The sequence below is a fragment of the Aegilops tauschii genome, chromosome 3, assembly GCF_002575655.3.
Source record: "Aegilops tauschii subsp. strangulata cultivar AL8/78 chromosome 3, Aet v6.0, whole genome shotgun sequence".
NCBI classification, from domain to species: Eukaryota; Viridiplantae; Streptophyta; class Magnoliopsida; order Poales; family Poaceae; genus Aegilops; species Aegilops tauschii.
Window position 1 is genome coordinate 426401919 of NC_053037.3, and position 7055 is coordinate 426408973.

Genomic DNA, 7055 nt, shown 5'->3' on the forward strand with positions numbered 1-7055 from the left:
CTTGACGAAAAATCGTTGTGGTTTTGATGCGTTGGCAAGAACGGTTCTTGCTAGAAGCCCGTAGGAGCCATGTAAAACTTGTAGCAACAAAGTAGAGGACGTCTAACTTGTTTTTGCAGGGCATGTTGTGATGTGATATGGTCAAGACGTGATGAGATATAAGTTGTTGTATGAGATGATCATGTTTTGTAAAAGTTATAAATGCAATCGCCATGTAATTGCTTTACTTTATCACTAAGCGGTAGCAATAGTCGTAGAAGCAATAGTTGGCGAGACGACAACAACGCTACGATGGAGATCGAGGTGTCAAGCCGGTGACGATGGAGATCATGACGGTGCTTTGGAGATGGAGATCAAAGGCACAAGATGATGATGGCCATATAATGTCACATATTTCAAGGTATAAGTGTTCTCCCTGAGTATGCACTGTTGTTACAGTTCGTCGTGCCGAGACACCACGTGATGATCGGGTATGATAAGCTCTACGTTCACATACAACGGGTGCAAGCCAGTTTTGCACGTGCAGAATACTCGGGTTAAACTTGACGAGCCTATCATATGAAGATATGGCCTCGGAACAATGAGACCGAAAGGTCGAACGTGAATCATATAGTAGATATGATCAACATACAGATGTTCACCATTGAAAACTACTCCATCTCACGTGATGATCGGACATGGTTTAGTTGATATGGATCACGTGATCATTTAGATGACTAGAGGGATGTCTATCTAAGTGGGAGTTCTTAAGTAATATGATTAATTGAACTTTAATATATCATGAACTTAGTCCTGATAGTATTTGCAAATTATGTTATAGATCAATAGCTCGGTATAGCTCCCCTGTCTTATTTTTGATATGTTCCTAGAGAATACTAAGTTGAAAGATGATAGTAGCAATGATGCGTACTAGATCCATGATCTGAGGATTATCCTCATTGTTGCACAGAAGAATTATGTACTTGATGCACCGCTAGGTGATGGACCTACTGCAGGAGCAGATGTAGACGTTATGAACGTTTGGCAAGCTCGGTATGATGACTACTTGATAGTTTAGTGCGCCATGCTTTACGGCTTAAAACCGGGACTTCAAAAACGTTTTGAACGCCATGAGCATATCAGATGTTCCAAGAACTGAAATTGGTATTTCAGACTCATGCTCGAGTTGAGAGGTATGCGACCTCTGAGAAATACTTTGCCTACAAGATGGAGGAGAATAGCTCAGCTAGTGAGCATGTGCTCAGAATGTCTGGGCATTACAATCGCTTGAATCAAGTGGGAGTTAATCTTCCAGATAAGATAGTGATTGACAGAGTTCTCCAGTCACTATCACCAAGTTACTAGAACTTCGTGATGAACTATAATATGCAAGGGATAACGAGAACGATTCCCAAGCTCTTCACGATGCTGAAATTGGCGAAGGTAGAAATCAAGAAATAGCATCAAGTGTTGATGGTTAACAAGACCACTAGTTTCAAGGAAAAAGGAAAGGGAACTTCAAGAAGAATGGCAAGCAAGTTGCCACTCCCATGAAGAAGCCCAAAGCTAGACCCAAGCCTGAAACTGAGTGCTTCTACTGCAAAGGAAATTGTCACTGGAAGCAGAACTGCCCCAAATACTTGGCGGATAAGAAGGATGGCAAAGTGAACAAAGGTATATTTGATATACAGATTATTGATGTGTACTTTACTAGTGTTCATAGCAAACCCTGGGAATTTGATACCGGTTCAGTTGCTAAGATTAGTAACTCCAAACGGGAGTTGCAGAATGAACATAGACTAGTTAAGGATGAAGTGACGATGTGTGTTGGAAGTGGTTCCAAGATTGATATGATCATCATCGCACACTCCCTATACTTTCGATATTAGTGTTGAACCTAAATAAATATTATTTGGTGTTTGCGTTGAGCATAAATATGATTGGATCATGTTTATGGCAATACGGTTATTCATTTAAGTCAAAGAATAATTGTTGTTCTATTTACATGAATAAAACCTTCTATGGTCTTACACCCAATGAGAATTGTTTATTGAATCTCGATCGTAGTGATACACATATTCATAATATTGATACCAAAAGATGCAAAGTTGATAATGATAGTGCAACATACTTGTGGCACTGCCGTTTAGGTCATATTGTTGTAAAGCGCATGAAGAAACTCCATGCTGATGGACTTTTGGAATCACTTGATTATGAATCATTTGATACTTGCGAACCATGCCTCATGGGCAAGATGACTAAACTCCGTTCTCAGGAACAATGGAGCATGCTAATGACTTATTGGAAATAATACATACCGATGTATGCGGACCGATGAGTTTTGAGGCACGCGGCGGGTATCGTTATTTTCTGATCTTCACAGATGACTTGAGCAGATATGGGTATATCTACTTAATGAAATACAAGTCTGAAACATTTGAAAAGTTCAAAGAATTTCAAAGTGAAGTGGAGAATCATTGTAACAAGAAAATAAAGTTTCTACGATCTGATCGCGGAGGCGAATATTTGAGTTACGAGTTTAGCCTTCATTTAAAACAATGTGGAATAGTTTCACAACTCACGCCACCTGGAACACCACAGCGTAATGGTGTGTCCGAACGTCATAACCATACTTTATTAGATATGGTGCGATCTATGATGTCTCTTACCGATTTACCACTATCATTTTGGGGTTATGCATTAGAGATAGCTACATTCACGTTAAATAGGGCACCATCTGAATCCGTTGAGATAACACCATATGAACTATGGTTTGGCAAGAAACCTAAGCTGTCGTTTCTTAAAGTTTGGGGTTGCGATGCTTATGTGAAAAAGCTTCAGTCTGATAAGCTCGAACCCAAATTGGAGAAATGTGTCTTCATAGGATACCCAAAAGAGACTGTTGGGTACACCTTCTGTCATAGATCCAAAGGCAAGATCTTTATTGCTAATAATGGATCCTTTCTAGAGAAGGAGTTTTCTCTCGAAAGAAGTGAGTGGGAGTTAAGCAGAACTTAATGAGGTAATTGTACCTTCTCTTGAATTGGAAAGTAGTTAATCACAGAAATCAGTTCCAGTGATGCCTACACCAATTAGTGAGGAAGCTAATGATGATGATCATGAAACTTTAGATCAAGTTACTACCGAACCTCGTAGGTCAACCAGAGCACGTTCTGCACCGGAGTGGTACGGTAATCCTGTTCTGGAAGTCATGTTACTAGACCATGACAAACCTACAAACTATGAGGAAGCGATGATGAGCCCAGATTCTGCGAAATGGCTTGAGGCCATGAAATCTGAGATGGGATCCATGTATGAGAACAAAGTGTGTACTTTGGTGGACTTGCCCGATGATCGGCAAACCATTGAGAATAAATGGATCTTCAAGAGGAAGATAGACGCTGATGGTAGTGTTTGAAGGAAATATGCCCTAGAGGCAATAATAAAGTTATTATTTGTTTCCTTATTTCATGATAAATGTTTATTATTCATGCTAGAATTGTATTAAACGGAAACTTAGTACATGTGTGAATACATAGACAAAACATAAGTGTCCCTAGTATGCCTCTACTTGACTAGCTCATTTATCAAAGATGGTTATGTTTCCTAACCATAGACTTGTGTTGTCATTTGATGAACGGGTTCACATCATTAGGAGAATGATGTGATGGACAAGACCCATCCATTAGCTTAGTGTTATAATCGTTAAGTTTTATTGCTATTGCTTTCTTCATGACTTATACATGTTCCTCTGACTATGAGATTATGCAACTCCCGAATACCGGAAGAACACCTTGTGTGCTATCAAACGTCACAACATAACTGGGTGATTATAAAGATGCTCTACAAGTGTCTCCGAAGGTGTTTGTTGGGTTGGCATAGATCGAGATTAGGATTTGTCACTCAGTGTATCGGAGAGGTATCTTGATGACCCACAAGTGTAGGGATCTATCGTAGTCCTTTCAATAAGTAAGAGTGTCGAACCCAACGAGGAGCAGAAGGAAATGACAAGCGGTTTTCAGAAAGGTATTCTCTGCAAGCACTGAAATTATCGGTAACAGATAGTTTTGTGATAAGGTAATTCGTAACGGGTAACAAGTAATAAAAGTAAACAAGGTGCAGCAAGGTGGCCCAATCCTTTTTGTAGTAAAGGACAAGCCTGGACAAACTCTTATCTAAAGGAAAATGCTCCCGAGGACACAATGGAATTATCGTCAAGCTAGTTTTCATCACGCTCATATGATTCGCGTTCATTACTTTGATAATTTGATATGTGGGTGGACCGGTGCTTGGGTACTGCCCTTCCTTGGACAAGCATCCCACTTATGATTAACTACTCTCGCAAGCATCTGCAACTACGAAAGAAGAATTAAGGTAAACCTAACCATAGCATGAAACATATGGATCCAAAGCAGCCCCTTACAAAGCAACGCATAAACTAGGGTTTAAGCTTCTGTCACTCTAGCAACCCATCATATACTTATTACTTCCCAATGCCTTCCCCTAGGCCCAAAAAATGGTGAAGTGTCATGTAGTCGACGTTCACATGACACCACTAGTAGAAAGACAACATACATCTCATCAAAATATCGAACGAATACCAAATTAACATGACTACTTATAGCAAGACTTCTCCCATGTCCTCAGGAACAAACGTAACTACTCACAAATCATATTCATGTTCATAATCAGAGGGGTATTAATATGCATTAAGGATCTGAACATATGATCTTCCACCGAATAAACCAACTAGCATCAACTACAAGGAGTAATCAACACTACTAGCAACCCCCAGGTACCAATCTAAGGTTTTGAGACAAAGATTGGATACAAGAGATGAACTAGGGTTTGAGAGGAGATAGTGTTGGTGAAGATGTTGATGGAGATTGACCCCCTCCCGATAAGAGGATCGATGGTGATGACGATGGTGACGCTTTCCCCCTCCCGGAGGGATGTTTACCCAGCAGAACAGCTCCTTCGGAGCCCTAGATTGGTTCCGCCAAGGTTCCGCCTCGAGACGGCGGCGCTTCGTACCGAAAGCTTGCTTCTGATTTTTTCAAGGGTGAAAGACACCATATAGCCAAAGATGGGCACCGGAGGCCTGCCAGGGGGCCCATGAGACAGGGGGGCGCGCCCAAGGGGGTAGGGCCTGCCCCCCACCCTCATGGATGGTGGGTGGCCCCCCTCTTGTACTTTCTTCGCTCAGTATTTTTTATTAATTCCAAAAATAACTTACGTGGAGTTTCAGTACTTTTGGAGTTGTGCAGAATAGGTCTCTAATATTTGCTCCTTTTCCAGCCCAGAATTCCAGCTGCTGGGATTCTCCCTCTTCGTGTAAACCTTGTAAAATAAGAGAGAAAAGGCATAAGTATTGTGACATAATGTGTAATAACAGCCCATAATGCAATAAATATCAATATCAAAGCATGATGCAAAATGGACGTATCAACTCCCCCAAGCCTAGACCTTGCTTGTCCTCAAGCGGAAGCCGAAATCGAAAAATATGTGCACATGTTTAGAGATGGAGGTGTCGATAAAATAAAATACGGACATGAGGGCATCATGATCATTCTTGAAATAGCAACATATATATATATATATATATATATATATTGTCATATGATTTCTTATGCTAAAGTAACAATCTATTCACAATGTCGAGTATGAATCAGAAACTTCATTGAAAACTAACAAACTATACTCTCGGTCATTGAAGCAATTGCAATTTATCATAATCATCGGAAAGAGTCAATATAAGAGCCTTTCAGCAAGTCGACATACTCAACTATCATTTAGTCTTTCACAATTTCTAACACTCACGCAATACTTATGGGTATGGAGTTTTAATAGGACATAGAGAAAGATAGGGGCTTGTAGTGTTTGCCTCCCAACCTTTTACCTCAAGGGTAATGTCAACGATAATAGTTTATGCTAACTTACATCCTATTGGATATATATATCAGGATCTTTCCAACACAATGTGCTTGCCAAAGGATAAAATGTAAAAAGGAAAGGTGAAGATCACCATGACTCTTGTATGAAGTATAAGACAAAAAAAAGATAGGCCCTTCGCAGAGGGAAGCAGAGGTTGTCATGTGCTTTTAGGGTTGGATGCACAAAATCTTAATGCGAGTCACTTTATATTGCCACTTGTGATATGGACCTTTATTATGCAGTCAGTCGCTTTTATTTCTTCGATATCACAAGATCGTATAAAGTTTATTTTCTCCACACTAATAAATCATACATATTTAAGGAGCAATTTTTATTGCTTGCAACAATGACAACTTACTTGAAGGATCTTACTCAATCCATAGGTAGTTATAGTGGACTCTCATGGCAAAACTGGGTTTAAGGACATTTGGAAGCACAAGTAGTATCTCTACTTGGTGCAAAGAATTTGGCTAGCATGAGGGGGAAAGGCAATCTCAACATGTTGGATGATCCAGGACAATATACTTTATTTCAGATATAAGAAAACATAACCCATTACGTTGTCTTCCTTGTCCAACATAAACTTTTTAGCATGTCATATTTTAATGAGTGCTCACAATCATAAAATATGTCCAAGATAGTATATTTATATGTGAAAACCTCTCTTTCTTTATTACTTCCAATTAATTGCAACGATGACCAAAACTATGTTTGTCAACTCTCAACAACTTTTATTCATCATACTCTTTATATGTGAAGTCATTACTCTCCATAAGATCCATATGATCTCTTTATTTCTTTTTATTCTTTCTTTTTCTTTTATTCCCTCAAGATCATAACAGGATAATCAAGCCCTTGACTCAACACTAATCTTTATTATATATATAGCTCACGGACTCGATTACATAGAAGGATCATAAAGCAAAACTCAAAACTAAATCATACTAAACTTTATTCTACTATATCAAGATATTACCAAAAGGAACGAACTAAGAAAAATGGTAAAGATAGAAGTGTGATGGTGATACGATACCGGGGCACCTCCCCCAAGCTTGGCAGTTGCCAAGGGGAGTGTCCATACCCATGTGTTTATGTCTCTTTCTTTGGGGGTGGTGATGATGGAGTTGTTCATGATGTAGGCT